Consider the following 22,798-nt stretch of genomic DNA (forward strand, 5'->3'; position numbering starts at 1 on the left):
TAATTTTTTAAAAATAAATAAAATGAGATGGAATTTGAATCAAATCAAATCGAATATATTTATTTGAGTTAAATTAAAAAAAAATAGTTTTGAGTCCTTGTAACCACAATCACCCACTTGTAATCAAATTTGTTATTAGCTTTGGTCTTCTCATAATTTATTTATTCATCTTTTATATATGGGTTAGTTTGGTTAGTTTTTTATTTGCTTAGTTGCTTCAATTATCTTCTCATCCTTATCATGTATTTTGAAATTAAAAAATATTGAATGTAAAAAATGAGATTTTTAATAAAAGTTATTTTAGAGATAAAATGTGAAATTGACATCAAAAGAAAATTTTACAACCAATATTTACGGCATCATCAACAATTAAATTAAAAAAATTGATAAAAATTCAACATGATTAAACAAATCAATAATATAAATAGTACATGTAAGAACCAATTTTGGCCCGGGCCCATACACATACAAAAAACCAAAAATATAAATATTAAATAAGTCCATTTACAAATAATAGCCAGCCCAATTACATTAAATAATTTCCCAATACCCTAAAAATACAAAGGCCCGATAGGCCCAAAGTTTTAAGGGTTTCGGAAACCCTAGGGTTCCCTTGCGTCGCAGCACCCACGTTCAACGCCCGTCCACCACGCACGTTAGCACACCACGCACGTTGGCACACCAAGCACGACCCCCAGCTCGCTCATTGCTCGCCCACATCCACGTCTCCACGACCTGTGATTTGAGCAAGAAAACAATAGGAAAACTACTTGTATTCGGCTATAAAAGCCTCCAAAATTTTCATTGTAAAGGGCTTTTTTTTTAGGGAAAAAATAGAATATAGAAGCAATATCAAACACATACAGAAAGATATAGCAACCATATTTGTTGAAGGTGATTCAAAGTCTCATTTTTCTTTCAATTTTATTTTCATTTTCTTTGATTTTTTTTATCTACCGTATGTAAACAATAAGAGAAAGGGGGAGAAGCTCACCGGAGTCACCGTCGGAGGGCCTTCGCTGTTCTCGAATGGAGGGCCTGGGCACTAGCCTTTTGGCTGGGAAGCAAGGGGAGAGTAAGAGATTAGAGAGCATTAGGGTTTTTTTAAAAAAAAAATAAAAATCAAATGGTTTTTAAAACAGTTTTTTTAATTTAAGTAATAAATTTTAAACAGCAGCATTTGGGGTGGGGGGAAGGCGTGTTGACCCAATTGCTAGGCTGGGTCCATGCATTTTACTTTAAATGGGTAATTTGCAGCCAATCCTTCCCTTTTGCGCTAGTGTTCGATTGGGTCCTTTCCATGCTTTCTTTAATTCTTTTAAACTGCCCCAGGAATTTGCGCGGGTGTTCATCTTAGTCCGTGCTGAAACGGTTCATTTTGGGGTTTGGTTAATTTGCAATTTTAGTCCCCAAACGTTGGAGCACGTTTTACTTTGGCCCAAAATTCTGTTTAAATGGTTTGCTTTGTTCAAAAATTGTCCCTTTAATTTTGTTTTTCTTCCAGTTAAGTTTTTTATTCTTTTTTCTATAAAATAAGAATATATTATTTTAATATATAGTTTTGTTTAACAAAATTGATATATTTATTTTTGTATATATTATTTTAACAAGTTAAGAATATATTGTTTTTTTATGTGCATATTTATTTGTTTTTTCTTCCAAAATACTTTCATATATTATTTTGTATTTATATACTTTGCTTATATTAAATTTTCTTTATTTCATGTATATACGTAACTTATACTAAGTTATTTTTACACTAAGTGTACATTATTGACTTCCTTTTATTTTATGTAAATATTCTCTCTTAAATTTATTATATATATATTCTTTTAAATTTATTTATGTATAATTTGGTTCTCTCTTAGGGATCTTATTTTAAAGACTTTAGTAACTTTGTTTATGCATTATTTTTTTTCCATTTTCATATATGTATCATTAGTCAAATTAATTTGTTTTACTTGTTATTATGTTATGTATTATTTGTTTCGCATTTCTTCACGCATATTGTATATATATTAATGATTGTTTATATATTATCGGTTTTGTGTACATATAAGTTATGTTGAATTTTAACATGTGTTATTCCTTTGTATATTTTTCATACGAGTTTTTGAATTGTTTTGTGATGGTTCCTAGTTTTCATATGGTCTTATGTACTATGAGTTTTTTTTCCATATTTTATTGTTTTATACATATAATTATATTTTTATTTCTTATTGTTGCATCATGATTATAATTCCCATATCCACTTAATATCGATTGTCCTTTATTTCAAACAAATCAAGCAAGTATATTTTGACTCGGCTTTTGTAATTGCTTATTTGAAACTTCACAAATCAAGGCAATGTTTCGTGTTTGGAAATTCGAGGAATCGTGCCCTAACGTGCTGGGTTTCGATTTATCGTTGGACTAAATAACTGAATACCCTTTTAAAAATTTTCGTCTCGTGTTTTGGAAATCATAAGGTGATCTCAGTTTTTGGAGGCTTAAAATATCGTATCCTAACGTGCTGGATGTGGTATTTTATTCCTTTGGAACGAGTGAATCTTAAAATCCAACTTGAGTTGTTTGGCGTGTTTTGGGAATCATGAGGTGATCTCAGTTTTTTAGAGGTTTAAAATATCCTGTCTTAACATGCTGGATGTGGTATTTAATTCCTTTGAAACGAGTGAATCTTAAAATCCATCATGAGTTGTGCACACATTTTTAAGGGGATCGTATTTCAATGTTTTTTTTTAAAATTTTCAACATTAGGATATAAATTAATCAATTAGGTACCAATTTTGGGGGTTACGAGGGTGCTAATCCTTCATCGTATGTAACCGACTCCCGAACCATTTCTTGATTTTTCGTAGGCCGAAATCCATATCTTAATGAAATGATTTATTAGGTGACTCGATCACACTTAAACCAAAAAAGATTGGTGGCGACTTCATAATTCGTTTTTAAAGACGATCCTCGTTTTTCAAAATAAAAATGGTTTCGACAGCTTGGCGACTCCACTGGGGACCAATAAGAGAGTCAAGCCATAAAATTGATTATTTTCTGTCCTTTTGTTGAAAATTTAAAATTTGAATTTTAACATACGATCCTTTTATTGCATTTCATGAGTTTTATGGTTTTTGTCATTTTATTCGTGTTTTGCATTTTGAGTTTTTTATATCCCCTCGCATCATCTTGCATGACAGTTGTGGTCGTACCTTTTTAAGAGGGAGTGAGAAACTATGCCTCCGTGAGGTTTTCACCTCCGCATGGGCTAGTGGACTGCTTCCCGGATACATCCGTACCTATGTCTTCGTGAGGTTTTCAACTCTGCATGGCCATAGGGAAATGTATTCCCCTGAATTGAACTTGATCCACATGAGCCTATAATGGGTGAGGGTTGAGGAATCTGCTAGTTCAGGTGCCTTTTTCTAGAACCGAACCACATATAGTGAACTCTAGGAGCCCGCCCTAGGTAGAGCTATGTTGAACCCTAGCGTTCACCCAGTTAGGTGTTTGATTATTTTCTATTTGCTTTGATTTTTTATTTTTCGATACTAACTTGTTGTGTTTTGTTGTGGTTATGTTTGCATGTCGTTTCATATTAAAGAGGTGTCAATTTCTGTTTGGTTGCTAAATTAGAAAACTGGTTATGGAGAGCGAATTCCTTGATAAAGTGAAGATAATGCGGCTGTCCGTATGAGGTCAGAGAATATGCAATTAGAGAAAGGGGATAGCTTGGTTGAGGGGTGTACATCGGAATTGGGGAACTTCACTCGTATTAATGTGACCCAAAATGAACTCCAAGGGCTGAGGGATATATGGGCCAGTTGGGATGATAAGGCTAGCCAGCTGTTCTATCAAAATTATGGCGACTTACCCTACCTTCTTGACGTCAAGGTGGACAAGTACTTGTTTCAGGCTATGGCTTAGTTCTGGAACCCGGCATATAGTTGTTTCACCTTTGGGAAGGTGGACTTGGTGCCTACTGTGTAGGAGTTTTATAGCTTTGCTTAGTTGTCCAAAGGTTCAAGTCGACAAAATTTATTCCAAGGCTGCTAGTACCCCGACTTTTGTAAAGAAGTTAATGGGTATCACTGGGATGAGTGAATAGTAGGTTACAGCCCGAATTCAGCAAAAGGATGATGGTAAGTGCATTCCTTGGGTGATTTTGAGGGACCTGATCGTGGCACATCCAGATACAAAGAGGAAAGTGGATGTTTTCGCCTTGAGTATCTATGGTTTGGTGATTTTCCCCAAAGCTTTAAGGCATATAGATGAAGCAGTTGTAGATTTCTTTGATTGACTTGACAAATGGGTCACATCGGTGCTGACAATTCTAGCTGAGACATTCAGATCTTTGAGTGCATGTCGGAGGGCAAGTGAAGGAAGATTTATAGGGTGTGCGCAATTGTTGCTGGCTTGGTTCCACAGCCATTTTTGGAAGGTGGATAAGGTTTCTTATCGGGTTTTTTTCTGAGAGTTGCTCCCCATTAAAGGAAATAACAACTATGTCCAGGAGAGATGACATATCAGAAGAAAATTATATCGTGCTCCTTTGAAATCTTCAGGAAGAGGACGTTGAGTGGAGAGCTCATTGGTTTGTACCTGATGAGATTCTTTATCGGTGTGGGAGTTTTGACTAGGTACCTCTGCCTGGAATTTGGGGAGCTGTTGGATATGCCCCTTTGCTTATTTTAGGACAATACAAATCAAGGCAGTTTATGCCGATGACACATGGACTAGCCCAGAGTGAGTTCTCGTATAGGGAAAACAATTATAAGAAGAAGGTTTGAGAGATTTCTGATGCTTGGAAACAGATGCGCCGAATAAAGAGATAGCTGTTGGATCAATGACGACTCTTGAACATAAGGGGTGGTTGAGTAAAAGAGTTAATGATAATATCCCTGAGCCGAGTTTGGAGGGTGTTCATGCGATGGAAGAATACTTGCAAGTAATCCTTTCTGAGCTTGAAATCTTAAAATGGGACTTCGAAGAGAGAAATACGGAATTAGGGAAAAAAATAGAACAATTGGAGGAAGAAAAGATGCATTTGAGGTTGAATGTCGATGTTCAGAAACTCGAGGCTGAAAAGTTGAGGAAAGGGAAAAGAAGGGTTGAGAAAGACTTGGACAGTTTGAAATCTGATTACAAGAAACTGCATATGTCAATGAGAACTACCGGATTGGGGAAGACGTCAGAACAATGGCGACAGGAAATTCAAGAGGAAAAGGCTAGAGCTGATCAGTGGGAGAAGAGGTTCCATGATGCTCGAGCACGAGAAAATGCTTTAAAAAAGAGCTTGGTTGAGGCCAAGATGAGAAAAAGATGTTGGTAGCTCGGGTAGCGGAGTTAGAGAATGCACTACATCTGTACTGTGGTCGTAACTCTGACATTGAATTAAGGGCCAGCCTGAATAGGATTGAGGATTTGAAAGGAAAAGTGGAAGAACTTGAGACTACGCTACAGAATTGTGAGCTCCAAATTGAATTCCTTGAGTCGAACAATGAGCAGTGGAAGGAACAGCTCTGTTAATCGTAAGACCAAGTTAGGGAAAGAGATTATATCATGGGCGAGGCCATGGCTCAGATTCAAGAAGTGGCCGATCATCTACAGACCTTAGTGGTTCAGGCTGATGTGTTAAGTGTGAAGTATGAGTTAGAGTCAGACCGGGGTCGTGAGCTAGCTTGCCTTCTTAAAAAAGTTAAAGCTTTGAACATTAGGGCTAGGCCGTATATATGATCTGTTTAATGTAAAGGATTTTGCTTTCTAATAAAGTTCTTTAAATGGAATTGAATTAGAATCGACGTCTCTTTAGTTGTACATTCATCTCATGCATTTGCATTCATTGCATCATGTGCATTAAATTGCATAAAAAGAACCTTAATTAATTGAAAATTGTATTATAGTTACCTTGGAACACCAATATTACAAACGGAAAAAGACCAAAGCTATAGATCAAAAGTTGGAAAAATTGGAGCAAATGCAGAAAGAAATGCAGTAAGAGATGCAAGGGCAAATGCAAGAGAAATTAGATAGGATCCAGCAAGATATGAAAGATCAAATACTAGAATCTCAGAGGAGTATGATGAGCGAATTGACTCAGCTACTAGTTGGAAGGCCAGAAAAGGGGAAGAGTCCCATGGTCAATGCTGAGGATGATAGCGGGATTCTTGCTTACCCTCCGGGTTTCACCCCAACAAATACCCCAGTGCCTCCGCAAAAGGTGTCTGCCAATATCAAACCCCAATATCAGACTGGTACTTCGGCAGTAATGTCCTGACGGGTTCGTGTTCCAACCCTGAAGACCATCAGACAAATCCTACAGTCCTTGACTTCGATGAGGTCACGGAAGTAGGAAAGGCAGGAGCAAAATTTCCAAAGCGACTAGAAGACGGATATAAATGGTTGGAGGAAAAATTCAGGGCGTTGGAAAACACTAATTATCATTGCGGAATTGATGCCAAGGAGTTGAGCCTAGTCCCAAATCTGGTATTCCCTCCAAAGTTCAAAATGCCAGAATTTGAAAAATACAACGGAACCAGTTGCCTTGAGGCTCATATCACGATGTTTTGTCGGAGAATGACTGGTCATGTCAATAATGATCAGTTATTGATCCACTGTTTCCAGGACAGTTTGGCTGGGGCTACGGCCAAATGGTACAATTAGTTGAATCGTAGCCAAGTTAAATCGTAGAAGGACTTAGCACAGGTCTTTATGAAACAATATAGCCATGTGACTGACATATCGCCTGATAGGATCATATTACAGAACATGGAGAAGAAGTCAAATAAAAGTTTCAGGCAATATGCTCAGAGATGGAGGGAGATTGCTACACAAGTCCAACCCCCATTGTTGGAAAAAGAAACAACCATGCTTTTCATTAATATCTTGAAGGCACCTTTTATTAATCACATACTGGGAAGCGCAACTAAGAGTTTTGCTGATATAGTTATGTCTGGTAAAATGATTGAGAATGCAATAAGGTACGGAAAGATAGAGAAAATGAAGTCAACAATGTGAATATGGGTTATATAAAACCAATCATGGTAAATCAACTGAAAGTGGTAGCCACGGACCAGCAAGCTTCACTAAGGCAGGAGCCCAATACAAAGTAGAACACGGAGAAGCCCCAGTTTACTCCCATTCCAATAACGTATCGGGAGCTGTACAAAAGTTTGTTTGATGCACATGTTGTATCACCTTTCTGCTTAAAACCACTGTAACCCCTATACCCCAAGTGGTATGATGCAAATGCTCAATGTGAATATCATGCTGGAATCAATAGACACTCGATAGAGAACTGCACCTCTTTTAAGAGGGTAGTCAAAAGGCTCATCAACATGGGTGTTGTGAAATTTGATGATGCACCTGGTGTAGGAAATCCGTTACCCAATCATACTGATAAAGGGGTAAACGCAATAGTCAAGAATACAGGGAGGAGAATTAAGTTGAATGTGGTAGAAGTGAGAACCCCGATGAAGGAGTTTTTGAAGAAGATGGTAGAGAAAGGTCTAATCATACAAGACTTTGGGAGCAAATCCCTAGAAGCAGGGAACTATTGTGAGTTCCATAGGGAGGAGGACCATGAGATAGAAACATGTAATGAATTTAGGGCCTTGGTACAGGCTCTAATGGACAATAAAGAGCTGGAGTTTTTTGAGTTTACTGAGAAGGAAGATGTATGCACCTCGGAGGAGGGGTTGATAGAGAAGGTTTCTGAGGTCAATCACCCAGTGGTGATCATTTCGCGACCGAAAATTAATAAAGTTGGAGCAAAAATTACACCGAGAGTTGTAATCCAGAGACCCGCGGCTTTTCCATATAAGGATAACAAAAGGATGTCTTGGAATTACAACTGTAATGTGACATATCCAAGGGAGGAGAGTCTGGTCAGCACACCAAGTACAAAGGTCGAGCCTGGAAAAGGGAAGTCCGTGATGATTGAACAAGGGAAAAAGAGGACAAAACCACTGGTTAATGAACCAGTAACTGAAGATGAAGCTAAAGAATTTTTGAAGTTCCTAAAACACAGTGAGTATAGTGTTATGGAATAGTTGCACAAGCAGCCGACACGCACATTGGTACTAGCTCTGCTCCAAAACTCAGAGGTTCACAGAAATGCATTGATGAAGGTGTTGAACGAGACATATGTCGCTGAAGATATTTCAGTGGACAAGCTAGACAAGGCTGTCAGTAACATAAGCACCGATAACTTTATCTCCTTCAGTGATGATGAAATACCACCAGGGGGCATGGGATCCACCAAGGCTCTGCACATCACCACTCGCTGCAAGGGGTATACATTACCAGGGGTACTAGTTGATAATGGATCGGCATTGAATGTTTTGCCCCTATCCACGTTGAATAGGTTGCTAATAGATAGTTCTCACATGAAAACGTGCCAGAACATAGTGAGGGCATTTGATGGCACCGAAAGAAAGGTAATGGGAAGGATTGAGGTACCTCTTTTGATCGGACTGAACACATATGAGGTAGATTTTCTGGTGATGGATATCAAGCCTTCTTATAATTACTTATTGGGGAGGCCTTGGATTCACTTGGCAGGGGCAGTATCGTCACGTTGCATTAAAAGTTAAAGTTGGTGACGGAGGGCTGCTTGATAACGATAAATGCCGAGGAGGACATTATTGCATCCGTTACTAGTAGTGCACTGTATATAGAAAATGATGATGAAGCAATTGAGTGTTCCTTTTGGTCATTGGAGTTTGTAAATGCAACTTTTATCATTGAAGGGGGCAGGGTCCCAATGCCAAGAATATCTAAGGCTACGAGGATGAGCTTGCAATTAACAGTAGGAAAGGGAGCATTGCCTGGAAAAGGACTTGGAAAGTATCTTCATGGACGAGTTAAGGTGTCGGTTTTGGCTGATAAACAAGATCGCTTTGGCTTAGGGTATAGGGCAGATACAAAGCAGAAAAGAAAGGAGATGGAAAGGAGGCAAAAGAGACGAAGAGCACGACTGAATGGGGCAGAAGTCGAGTGGGAATCAATGACTTTTCCCCATATATCCTATACATTTGTGTCAGGTGGAGTTATTTATCCTGAATTGAAGATAACAAGAGAGGGAACATCTGAAGACTCAATGGAAAATTTGAATATCAATGTCATATCTGAAGAGAAAGTGATGAAACGTGACTTAGCAAGCATTCGCCCTTATGAGCCTGGAAGTGTTCTGAACAACTGAACTGCGGAGGAAATTCTTGTAGTTTTTAGTGCTAATACAGAGTAATGTTCAAAACACACTTGTTGTTTTAAAGCCTAGAAGCAATAAGAATATTTTGCGAAATAGGCTCATGTTCAAAATGTTTATTTCCATATAAATACACTTTCATGTCTTATTCTGAGAAAATATTATTTTATCTTGAGCAAATTTTCTTTTCTTGCATTTCATTTATAATCATACCATGCAAATAAAGCTATACTTAGGTTCATTTGTTTGTTGGATATTCTTTCGTGCCTACAATAGGTCTCTAGATATCAATGGCATGAGTGACACTGTTACAAATCCGGAGTTCCCTTTTGAGCGAGACGTGTGTCTAGAGGGATCTCAGGATTTTGAAGATGATGAAGACTGTAGCTTACCTTCAGATTTGTTAAGGATGGTAGAGCAGGAGGAGAAATAGATTCTACCGCATAAAGAGACAATCGAGAGTGTAACCTTGGAAGAGGGGAAAGAGGTGAACATTGAAACTTGCATAACTGAGGAAACAAGACGGGACCTCATTGATTTACTGCAAGATTTCAAAGATATCTTCGCGTGGTCATATCAAGACATGCCTGGGCTAAGCGCTGATATTGCGGTGCATCGCGTCCCCATAAAAGAAGAGTGCAAGCCTGTTCAACAGAAACTTCGAAGGATGAGACTCGATGTTGCAGTAAAAATAAGATAAGAGGTCTGAAAGTAATTTGATGCCAGGTTTGTGCAAGTTGTTAATTATTCAGAATGGGTAGCTAACATCGTCCCTGTCCTTAAGAAAGATGGAAAAGTGCGGATGTACGTAGATTACAGAGACTTGAACAAGGCCAGCCCAAAGGACAACTTCCCATTGCCTTACATTGACACTTTGGTGGATAACACGGTAGGTTATTCACTGTTCTCTTTCATAGATGGTTTCTTTGGGTATAATTAGATAAAGATGTATCCTGAAGACAGGGAAAAAACCACATTCACAACCTTATGGGGGACTTTTTGTTATAAAGTGATGCCATTTGGGTTGAAGAATGCGGGAGTAACGTATCAAAGAGCCATGGTAACCTTGTTTCACGACATGATGCACAAGGAAATTTAGGTTTACATCAATGATATGATTGCAAAATCCCAAACAGAAAAAGAGCACATATAGGTTTTGAGGAAATTGTTCTTAAGGCTGAGAAGGTTTCAGCTAAAGCTCAATCCAACAAAGTGCACTTTCGGGGCTAGGTCAGGGAAGCTGCTTAGTTTCATAGTCAGTGAGAAGGGAATTAAGGATGACTCTGACAAAGTAAGGGCTATACAAAAATTGTTTCCACCGCGCACTCAGAAGGAAGTTCAAGGGTTTTTGGGAAGACTAAATTACATTGTCCGGTTCATCTTGCAATTGACAGAGAAATGTGATACCATATTTCGCCTTCTCAAGAAATATAACCCAGGTGTATGGGATGATGAATGTCAGAAAACCTTCGACAGGGTTAAACAATATTTGACCAATCCCCCAGTGCTAACGTCATCCAGCCCTGGTATGCCATTGATATTGTATTTGACAGTATTTGACAATTTAATAGGATGTGTGCTCGGTCAACATGATGAGATGGGATATACTACCTCAGTAAGAAATTCACTGAGTGTGAAACGAGATATTTGCCAATTGAAAAACTATGTTGTGCTTTGGTTTGGACTACTCGGAGATTGAGGCAGTACATGTTATACTATACGACTCGGTTAATCTCGAAATTGGACCCTTTAAAGTACATGATAGAGTCAGCTGCTTTGAGCGGAAGGATGGCCCAATGGCAAATTCTGCTTTCCGAATTCGACATAGTTTATATGAACCAGAAGGATGTGAAAGGGAGTGCAATAGCAGATTTTCTAGCCAGCAGAGCTTTAGAAGATTATGAGCCTTTGAACTTTGATTTCCCTAATGAAGAACTAACAGATGTGACAACTACCAAAGAGGACACTTCAGAAGATCATCTGTGGAAACTGAATTTTGACGAAGCATCAAACACTATTGGTAATGGAATTGGGGCAGTCCTGATATCCCTAGATGGAGATCGTTATTCACTTGTAAATTGGATTTTGATTGCACAAATAATATTGTAGAGTACGAGGCATGTATTATGGGAATCCATGCAGAAAACCAGATAGCAGATGCCTTGGCTACATTAGCTTCTATGATCAGAGTAAATGTACGAGAGGATATGAGGCCGATCTAGATGAGTATTTGCGAGGCTCCAGCTCATTGCTGCAATATAGACGACGAAGAAGGGAGAGATGATTATCCTTAGTATCATGATATTTTGTGATATGTGAAAAGCTGTGAATATCCTGATCAGGCAACTAAAAATGATAAGAGGACGTTGAGAAGGCTAGCTAGTGACTATGTCTTAGATGGATAAATCTTGTATAAAAGGAGGAAAGATCAGGTGCTGTTAAGATGTGTTGATGTTGTTGAAGCTAAGAAAATCCTGGAAGAAGTCCATGAAGGTGTCTGCGGGACGCATGCCAATGGATTCACAATGACCAGGCAAATTATGAAATTTGGGTACTACTGGTCCACAATAGAAGGAGATTGCATCAGCTATGCCAAGAAATACCATAAGTGCCAAATTTATGGTGACAAGATCCACGTGCCTCCTTCACCCCTTCATGTCATGACTTCTCTGTGGCCTTTCTCAATGTGGGGCATGGACGTCATTGGGCCGATTTCACTGAAGGTTTCTAATGGACATCGATTCATCTTTGTGGTCATCGATTACTTCACCAAATGGGTAGAGGCTGCTTCATATGCCAACGTCACAAAGTCGGCAGTCAGCAAGTTCTTGAAGAAGGAGATCATATGTCGATATGGCATGCCAGAAAGGATCATATCTGACAACGCGTTGAGTTTGAATAACAGTGTGATAGTAGAGGTTTGCAGGCAATTCAAAATTAAGCACCACAACTCGTCACCATATCGCCCGAAAATGAATGGAGCGGTTGAGGTAGCTAATAAGAATATCAAGAAGATCGTGGGGAAAATGACTGAGACCTACAAGGATTGCCATGAAAAGTTACCATTTGCTCTGTATGCCTATCGAACATCTGTCAGAACGTCTACCGGGGCAACACCTTACTCATTGGTTTATGGGATGGAGGCAGTTTTGCCTATTGAAGTCGAGATTCCTTCTCTTCGGGTTTTATCAGAGTTGAAGCTGGACGAAGCAGAATGGATCCAGTTCCAGTATGATCAGCTGAACTTGATTGAAGAAAAGAGGTTGAAGGCTATCTGTCATGGTCAAATGTACCAAAAGCGAATGATGTGAGTGTACAACAAAAAGGTTCGCCCTAGAGTATTCCATGAGGGAGACTTGGTATTAAAAAAGATCCTCCCTTTACAGAAAAATTTCAGAGGGAAGTGGATGCCAAACTAGGAAGGACCTTATGTGGTAAAGAAGGTTTTTTCTGGAGGAGCACTGATATTAATTGAGATGGATGGTAATAGCCTGCCTAACCCAGTAAATTCGGATTCAGTCAAGAAGTACTTCGCTTAAAAGGTGAAAACTCGCAAAAGGTGCCTTGAGACGAAAGGGGTTTTGAATTGAAAACCCAAAAAGGGCAATTCAAATTTTGACCAAGGATGGGGCAGGTAGTAGTCTTGCTATGCTAGAATTAATGAAGAGGAAGTACGCATGTCTTGGGGCATCGTCAGAATACGTTAGATCTCCTAGGCACATGATAAGCTTAAAATAGTCCTCGTGAAGTTCATACAGAGGAGCTTTGGCTGCGATATCTGGGGCATTCATTTTTGTTCCTCTTTACCTATTTTCGTACTCTGGCAATATTTGCTTCCCTTGATTAATCTATTCTTCTTGAATCTTGTTCCTAATAAATTTTAATTTTGTCTATATTTATCTTTATGTTCGAGCGCTTGTATTGAAATAATGGTTAATGGACTAATAATACTTTAACAAAAAAGGTTTTTGTATATTACTCTGGAAGTTTCTAAATGGAACAAGAATATGAAACAGGACTTTTGATTAGAACTTACCCAACTTAGGGGTGGGATATTTGTGTTCAAATGGGGATTATCTCTTCAAATTTTCAGTCAAAGATATTTATTGAGTAAGAAAACAGGATATTGTGTCAACCAAGCATAAGAGGGGATCATGATATTCCAAATTAGCGTAATGTTGGGCGTGCACATCTGGTCATGGGGCCCGGGGAGTGGTGTAATAGACCGAATTGATGGAAGAGGGGGTTTTGAAGATGGTACAAACCTTAGGTTCTAGAAGTACAGCGAAACAGACCCTGAAGTTGCAATTAGGCAAACCAGTTGAGCAAAATGTGTTGTTTTTACAGGTTTTGTTGAGAAATTCTAGTCGAGCAAGAAGGCAGCATAATACGATGGTGATAAAGCTCTGATGAATAATGAGTGATGACACTTAAAGCTTTTTTTAAACATTTTCATTTCTACATTCATATCATTCATAGTACATTTGGTTAGGAGCATCTGATTCATTTCGGTTATAACATTCTAATCATTTGGCATAAACATAAAAATGAAACCGAGTCTGCAGGGCATGTTCCCCAGAGAACAGTGTAGCGACATCGGTAAAAATTACAGATCTTATCTCCATGTATCGGCTATGAAGCAGATCGACAATGGCGAGTCTTATCTCCATGTATCGGCTATGGAGCAAATTTTAGTCACCAGCCTTATCTCTCTAAAGTTGCAGTGGAGCAGGCTCAATATGCAAGTCTTATCTTCTTGAAGTTGCAGGAAGCAGACCAAAAATTACATATCTTATCTCTATGTATTGGCTATGGAGCAGATCGAAAATGGCAAGTCTTATCTCTATGTATCGGCTATGGAGCAGATTTTAGCCACTAGCCTTATCTCTTTGAGGAAGCAAGAGAGCAGGTTGAAGATACAAGTCTTATCTTCCTGAAGTTGCAGGAAGCAGACTGAAAATTACATATCTTATCTCCATGTATCGGCTATGGGGTAGATCGAAAATGGCAAGTCTTATCTCCATGTATTCGCTATGGAGCAGATTTTAGCCACCAGCCTTATCTCTCTGAAGTTGCAGTGGAGCAGGCTCAATATGCAAGTATTATCTTCTTGAAGTTGCATAAAGCAGACTAAAAATAATAGATCTTATTTCCATGTATTAGCTATGGAGTAGATCGAAAATGGCGTGTCTTATCTCCATGTATCGACTATGGAGCAGATTTTAGCCACCAACCTTATCTCTGTGAGGTAGCAAGAGAGCAGGTTGAAGATATAAGTCTTATCTTCCTGAAGTTGCAGGAAGCAGACTGAAAATTACAGATCTTATCTCCATGTATTGGCTATGGGGTAGATCGAAAATGGCGAGTCTTATCTCCATGTATCAGCTATGGAGCAAATTTTAGCCACCAGCCTTATTTCTCTGAAGTTGCAGTGGAGCAGGCTCAATATGCAAGTCTTATCTTCCTGAGGTAGCAAGGAAGCAGACTGAAAATAACAGATCTTATTTCCACGTATCGGCTATGGAGCAGATCGAAGATGGCGTGTCTTATCTCCATGTATCGACTATGGAGTAGGTTTTAGCCACCGGCTTTGTCTCCCTGAAGTTACAGTGGAGTAGGTTGAAGTCACAAACCTTATCTTCCTGAAGTTGCTATAAGACTACTTGAAGAAGAGGAGCACCAAAGAAGTCAAAGATTCGGCAAGACAGGGCAAAATTGGTCTTTTTAGGGTCTTTGCTCCGTTCTCGTTACACAACAATGAGCAAAGAGGGGCAGCTGTAAGACCCAATTTTGGCCCGGGCCCATACACATACAAAAACAAAAAATATAAATATTAAATAAGTCCATTTACAAATAATAGCCAGCCCAATTACATTAAATAATTGCCCAATACCCTAAAAATACAAAGGCCCGATAGGCCCAAAATTTTGAGGGTCTCGGAAACCCTAAGTTTCCCTTGCACCGCAGCACCCACGTTCAACGCTCGTCCACCACGCACGTTGGCACAACAAGCACAACCCCCAGCTCGTTCGTTGCTCGCCCACATCCACGTCTCTACGACCTGTGATTTGAGCAAGAAAACAGCAGGAAAACTACTTGTATTCGGCTATAAAAGCCTCCAAATTTTTCATTGTAAAGGGCTTTTTTTTTTGGGAAAAATAGAATATAGAGACAATATCAAACACATATAGAAAGATATAGCAACCATATTTGTTGAAGGTGATTCAAAGTCTCATTTTTCTTTCGATCTTATTTTCATTTTCTTTGATTTTTTTTATCTACCGTATGTAAACAATAAGAGAAGGGGGGAGAAGCTCACCGGAGTCACTGTCGGAGGGCCTTCGCTGGTCGCGAACGGAGGGCCTGGGCACTAGCCTTTCGGCTGGGAAGCGAGGGAAGAGTAAGAGATTGGAGAGCATTAGGGTTTTAAAAAAAAAAAAACAAAAATCAAATGGTTTTTAAAACAGTTTTTTTAATTTAAGCAATAAATTTTAAACAGCAGCATTTGGGATCGGTGGAAGGCGTGTTGACCCAATTGCCAGGCTGGGTAATTTGCGCGGCCAATCCTTCCCTGTTGCGCTAGTGTTTGATTGGGTCCTTTCCATGCTTTCTTTAATTCTTTTAAACTATTCCAGGAATTTGCGCGGGTGTTCATCTTAGTCCGTGCTGAAACAGTTCGTTTTGGGGTTTGGTTAATTTGAAGTTTTAGTCCTCAAACGTTGGAGCGCGTTTTACTTTGGCCCAAAATTCTATTTAAATAGTTTGCTTTGTTCATAAATTGTCCCTTTAATTTTATTTTTCTTCCAATTAAGTTTTTATTCATTTTTTCTATAAAATAAGAATATATTATTTTAATATATAGTTTTGTTTAACAAAATTGATATATTTATTTTTGTATATATTATTTTAACAAGTTAAGAATATCTTTATTATTTTTTATGTGCATATTTATTTGTTTTTTCTTCCAAAATACTTTCATATATTATTTTGTATTTATATACTTTGCTTATATTAAGTTTTCTTTATTTCATGTATATCGTAACTTATACTAAGTTATTTTTACACTAAGTGTACATTATTAACTTCCTTTTATTTTATGTAAATATTCTCTCTTAAATTTATTATATATATATATATTCTTTTAAATTTATTTATGTATAATTTGGTTCTCTCTTAGGGATCTTATTTTATTTTATTTTTATATTTTAAATACTTTAGTAACTTTGTTTATGCATTATTTTTTTCCATTTTCATATATGTATCATTAGTCAAATTAATTTGTTTTACTTGTTATTATGTTATGAATTATTTATTTCATAATTCTTCTGCATATTGTATATATATTAATGATTGTTTATATATTATCGCTTTTTGTGTACATATAAGTTATGTTGAATTTTAACATGTGTTATTCCTTTGTATATTTTTCATATGAATTTTGAATTGTTTTGCGATGGTTCCTAGTTTTCATATGGTCTTATGTACTATGAGTTTTTTTCCATATTTTATTGTTTTATACATATAATTATATTTTTATTTCTTATTGTTGCATCATGATTATAATTCCCATATCCACGTAATATCGGTTGTTCTTTATTTCAAACAAATCAAGCAAGTATGTTTTGACTCGGTTTTTGTAATTGCTTATTTGAAACTTCACAAATAAAGGCAATGTTTCGTGTTTGGAAATTCGAGGAATCGTGCCCTAACGTGCTGGGTTTCGATTTATCGTTGGACTAAATAACCGAATACCCTTTTAAAAATTTTCGTCTCGTGTTTTGGAAATCATGAGGTGATCTCAATTTTTGGAGGCTTAAAATATCGTGTCCTAACGTGCTGGATGTGGTATTTTATTCCTTTGGAACGAGTGAATCGTAAAATCCAACTTGAGTTGTTTCGCGTGTTTTGGGAATCATGAGGTGATCTCAGTTTTTTAGAGGTTTAAAATATCATGTCCTAACGTGCTGGATGTGGTATTTAATTCCTTTGGAATGAGCGAATCTTAAAATCCATCACGAGTTGTGCACACATTTTTAAGGGGGGTCGTATTTCAATGTTTTTTTAAATTTTCAACATTAGGACATAAATTAATCAATTAGGTACCAATTTTGGGCGTTACGAGGTGCTAATCCTTCATCGTACGTAACCGACTCCCGAACCCATTTCTTAAATTTTCGTAGGCCGAAATCCATATTTTAATAAAATGATTTATTAGGTGATCCGATCACACCTAAACCAAAAAAGATTGGTGGTGACTTCATAATTCGTTTTTTTTCAAAATAAAAATGATTTCGACAGTACAAAATGTGAAATTTAATTAAATAATTAAATAGTATACATAAATTAAAAAAAAAGTTTTAGAGGGGTTTGGGGGAAAGCAAAAGGAAAATTAATTTGGGAGTTTGAGGAAAGTAAAATTTTTGGAGAGAAAGTAAAAAGGTTTGAGGGAGGTTGGGGTAAGGGAAGTAAAAGGATTTGGTATTTGGTTTCTTTGAATTATTTAAATTTGAAAATTCAACTCGATTCGAACTCGAAATTTGAAAAAAAAAATTCTAATTAATTCGGTTAACCCAATTAATTCGATTTGAATAATTGAAATTTCAAATTATTTTTCAATTTTTTCAAATTGAATCAAATTTTACTCACCCTATTATCCACGTTCCATCCCCACAAACAGATGTTGAATTTCGGTTGTGAATTAAGTGGACTAAAGTAATATAATAAAGTAATTTTATGTTATTTAAAATAGTTACATACAAACTAAATAATATTCCTTTTACTACGTTTGACATTATTATAAATATTATTCATTTGATTAAGATTACCTTTCTCATGTTTCTACGACAATTTTTTTTACATTCATATACTATTACATTAACTTTTATATAATTATGAAATGTCAAGTAAAAATTATTTATTATCCTTTAAGTCCTTAACTATTTTCCGTTTCAAATAACTGTGTAGATTCTGTCATTATACTTCAAGCTTAATTTGTTTCTGTTGTTTTTACTTAATAAACTTACGTAAATTCCAAAGTATTCTATATTGTTTTCAATTTACACCTTTGTACCCTTTGTATTGACAAGTTAACTTTGCTACATTTATATTTATTACTAGCAATTGTTTGGTTCCAATTCACATACTTTTTCATTACTAATGAGGAATATGTACGTTTATTTATGCTAAAACTACATTATCTTTCTCTATTTTTAAAATTTTTAGTACAACTTCAGGGTCCAAATCTAATTAATAAATATAACTTTACATATTATATACATAGCCACGTACATAACATTTTCTAAACGTATGCATCACTATGGAAACTAATTAATATAGTATACATTCTCAAATAAATACAGCCCCTGAAGCAGGGAAGAAATTCTTTTGTTCACAAAAGAAAAAAAATCACCGAATGAGAAAGTGAAGAAATTTTTGTCAAAGTACTCTTGTTTATGAGAGAAGGCCAAGCAATGGCAGTGGAGTCGAGGACTTTCTAGGCAAAAGCTTGTTCATATGAAACATGAGAGATATAATTTGGTTTCTTAACCAATGTGTCGTGATAAACATCCTAACCGGTCCAACTCCAATTAACCTTTTTGCATTTGATCTAAGAAAATTAATATAAAAACCATGCTTCTCGGAGTTTAACGTTTGTTTTACTCATGAATTGTTGATGCCCAAACATTTTTCTTGTGTAGGAATCCACCCATTTCTAGCCCGGTAGGTGCAGAAGTGGACATGCATGACATACCAATATTGATTAATTTAGATCTCCATACCAATTCTCAAAGAAGCATCACTAAAGATTTCAAAAGTTGATGGCATATGATTTCCTACATAAAAAGCATTCATATAATTTACACTTGTTCTTTGTATCATAAATTTTGTGATATGTCTTCATTTTAAAAATAAAAGAGAAATAAATTTAATCTAAAACCAGAAGTACCATATGAACAACCAAAGCTCCCAGGAAAACTTCCATTTTGGCCTTGCAGTAAGCAATGGACTGGAGTGAAGTTGTGTTCAACCCAAATATCTACAGAAATTGAAAGCAACATTACATATCGAAGAATCACAAGGCAATTTAAACATAATCGAATTGAATTTTAATCAATACCTGTTTTTGTAGTCTTCAAAAAGAAACAAATTGATATCATGAAATGGAAGCACAACTATTCAAAATTATATTATCTCACAACACACCATTCAAAAAGAGGACCAACAATAGAAAAACGTTACACATAACTATATTTACATATTATTTCCTTAAGAAATAAAAGTAATAAATGTGAGAAGATAAGAGTTGAAGTGCCTTACCATCCACCATTGTTTTGCTTGATTTGCAGTCAGGGGCGAAGCCACAACAATTTTTTAGGGGGTTGATTGAAATTTTAATTTTTTATAGTCTATATATTTATAATTTTTAAAGGATTAAATCAAATTTTTATAATTTTAAGGGGCAACAATTTTCCACTTTAGGAGAGGGGGCGTGGACCCTGCCAGCCCCCCTATATTCGCCTCTGTTTGCAACAGAGGAATGGACAACAACTAGAGTTGAAAAGATTTTTGTAAAAAATAATAAAAATTTTCATGAATGGAAGAAATTAATTAGATATGGAAGGAATCTAGAAAGAGATTAAGTTTACATCTAAGGACTCCACCTTCTTTTCCAGATCACAAAGATGTTGAAGCTTCCTGACTCTTAATTTCTGAGCAAAGAAACGATTTGAAATCAGCTACATATATAGCATCTTTGTGACATGGAAAAGAAAGGGAAGTATTTAGATAGATTAAAGAAAAGAAGAGAGAAAGAACTGGCTGTTTAAGCTTTCTGGGGTCTATGTTTTGTTCTTGGTGACAAACGCCATGGACAAGAACGACATTGCCATTGGCAACGACAAAGTTTTAGGTTGCAGAGAAACCATGGGAGGAGAGGATGCTCTGGTAGGAGAAGGTGAAAGGGTAGAGAGAAAGGGAGGAGAAATGACTTTATAAGAAAAGATTAGAAACAGTTACAAACCCTAAATTAAAAGTGGGCTTTTTTCATAATTGACCCAAATAAATTGATTATTTATGAAAATGATCCAAATGTAAAATCTTGTATGAAAATGGTCTGTTTTATACAATGTTTATTGGTACTAGCCATCTCACCACCGGCATCACCCTCCATCATCCCCTAATAATTGCCCGATGATTGTCTGGTTTATAAAAAAATGATTTTTGTGTCAACATTGTGTTCGCCAGCATCGATAAGTATTTTTTTCAAATACACTTAAAAAATACAGGTATTTTGAGATTAAAAAAAGAAAAAAATATATATTTTAATAGGTGTAAGTGTTCTCGTTGTCGGCGCTAGTTCAAATTTAAAAAAATGATTTTTTTTTCTTTTTTGGTGTCAGCATTCACATTCCTGACATTGATTCAATTTTTTTTAAAAATATATATTTTTGCTTTTTTGGTGTCGACGCCAATGTGATTTTTGAAAAAAGAATTTATTAGCGTACTCTAGTTTCCAGGATGGGGTTGGCTAAAAAAACACCCCCTAACATACTAAAAAAATACCCAAATTCTCCTTTTCCGTGTAATTGATTACATCATTTCTCATTTTATTGGATGAGTGTCTTCCCCAATGAGTCTTTTTATTAATACAATAATCAGAGCAAAGATCTTAAATTAATGTGGTCCAAAAAATTAATTAGTACATTTTCCAAATATCTTCATTTCAACATCTTAAATTAATTAGTGTAATCAATTTAGTCCAAAAATTAGAGTCAACATCTTAAAAAACGGAAAAATTAATTTTATTGTAATTAGTACATTTTCCAAATATCTTCATTTTCAACATCTTAAATTAATTAGTGTAATCAATTTAGTCCAAAAATTAGAGTCAACATCTTAAAAAGGGAAAAATTAATTTTGTTGTAATTAATTCAATAAATAGGCAGAGTTATATATATATATATATATATGTTTATTTTGATGAACATTAACAACACCCTAACGTAAACTCATATTATTATTAACAAAATTAAGTAAGTCCTTCTCACTACACTCTATTATTTGCAATTTTATTTTTATAATTTGTTCTAAACAGTATGTTTTTCTAATTTTTTCTTTTTTATTTATTAATTCTTGTATAAATGAAAATCTGTTTTAAATTTTTATAACTACTGATTTTTCTTCATAATTTGTAGTGTTCAACAAAAGATGTCGAATTTTTACAGAAGTAACTTAGATGAAGGCAATGAGATTTCTATGGCGACATCACCATTTTTTACCGATCGGGTATAATATTTATTATGATGTTAATGTTTTTTTTATCTTCATAACATTTAATATTTGTTAACAAAATTATTTAAATTTTAGGTTTTCGAGTCTCGTGAAGAGCTGATGCAATGGGTGCAAAACACGACATTCTCACTTGGTTATATCATTGTCACGAGAAGATCAAAAGTAAAGGAAAATGGTGTGGTGTCTTACGTCACACTTATTTGTGACTGTGGCGGTGAATACAAATTTAAAGAATTAAGTAAAAAGTCTGGCACCAAAAAGACCAACTGTAAATTCTAATTGGTAGGTTCATATTTAAAACAATATGATGGGTGGATGTTGAGGGTGATATGTGATCAACATAACCATCCACCTGCACAACATATGGAGGGACATGCTTAATCAAGGCAGTTGAAAGAAAACAAAAAAAATTATTGGTTGATTTGACGAGTAAGAATGTTACATCACGTGACATATATTGACACTGAAGGAGCAGGACGAGAATAACGTTTCTACACTAAAAACCATATACAATGCACGAAAAAAGCTTTGCTCGTCCCAGAATGTCGGTAAAACTCTGATACAGGTTCTTATGTTGTTTTTGAATGATAAAAATTTTTTTACTGAGTTTTCAGTAAAAAATATTTCAAATGAATTGGAAAATCTATTCTTCATTCATCCACGATCATTGGATATATGGTGTGCACTTTTGTACGTTTTGATTGTAGACGCAACGTACAAAACGAACAAATATGATCTGCCTTTTGTTCAGATTGTTGGTGTGACTTCAACCAACAAGACATTTAGTATAGCTTTTGCCTTTATCATTAACGAAAAGGAGGAGAACTATAATTGGGCATTAACATATCTAAAGTTGACACTAGAGGAGTGCATGTACCCACGTGTTATTGTGACGGACAGAGAGTTGGTTTTGATGAATGCATGCCAACAAGTTTTCCCCGATGCCACTCGATTACTATGCAGATGGCACATTACTGAAAATATTAAAAAGCATTATAGGCAGTCTATCAAGTCGCAACATGAGTGGGACTCCTTTCGTGCTATGTGGGCTGTACTCGTTGAATCTCCAACGTGGATTTTGTACACCAAAAACTACAGAAAACTCTAATCAATGTTGAGTGAATATCTAGGTACAAGCCTCGTTATTCTATAAATAATTGTTTATAGTTTTAGAAGACTTTTTATACATAACTAACATTTATATACATTCAGGTGTTTTAAAATATCTAGATCTAATGTGGTTAAGCAAATATAAGGAAATGTTTGTGTCGGTCTGGATTGATCGGCATCTCAACTTTAGAGAACGAA

The 22,798-nt window shown here is 36.1% G+C and overlaps 2 long non-coding RNA genes across 3 annotated transcripts; both read right to left on the reverse strand.

The window, feature by feature from the left end:
• Positions 1-466: 466 nt before the first annotated feature.
• LOC128286608 (uncharacterized) lies at positions 467-1,121 on the reverse strand. The gene is made up of 2 exons (XR_008277223.1): positions 995-1,121; positions 467-735 (listed from the first exon to the last, which is right to left on the reverse strand). It is a non-coding gene; the product is annotated as an uncharacterized LOC128286608 (long non-coding RNA).
• Positions 1,122-18,342: 17,221 nt separating this feature from the next.
• On the reverse strand, positions 18,343-20,160 carry LOC108462991 (uncharacterized). 2 transcript variants are annotated; one of them, XR_008277517.1, is made up of 2 exons: positions 19,517-20,160; positions 18,343-19,235 (listed from the first exon to the last, which is right to left on the reverse strand). It is a non-coding gene; the product is annotated as an uncharacterized LOC108462991 (long non-coding RNA). The 2 variants fall into 2 exon arrangements; XR_008277518.1 differs by lacking the exon at positions 19,517-20,160 and adding an exon at positions 19,317-19,502.
• Positions 20,161-22,798: the final 2,638 nt, after the last annotated feature.

Source organism: Gossypium arboreum, chromosome 13 (assembly GCF_025698485.1).
Source record: "Gossypium arboreum isolate Shixiya-1 chromosome 13, ASM2569848v2, whole genome shotgun sequence".
In the NCBI taxonomy this organism is placed as follows: domain Eukaryota; kingdom Viridiplantae; phylum Streptophyta; class Magnoliopsida; order Malvales; family Malvaceae; genus Gossypium; species Gossypium arboreum.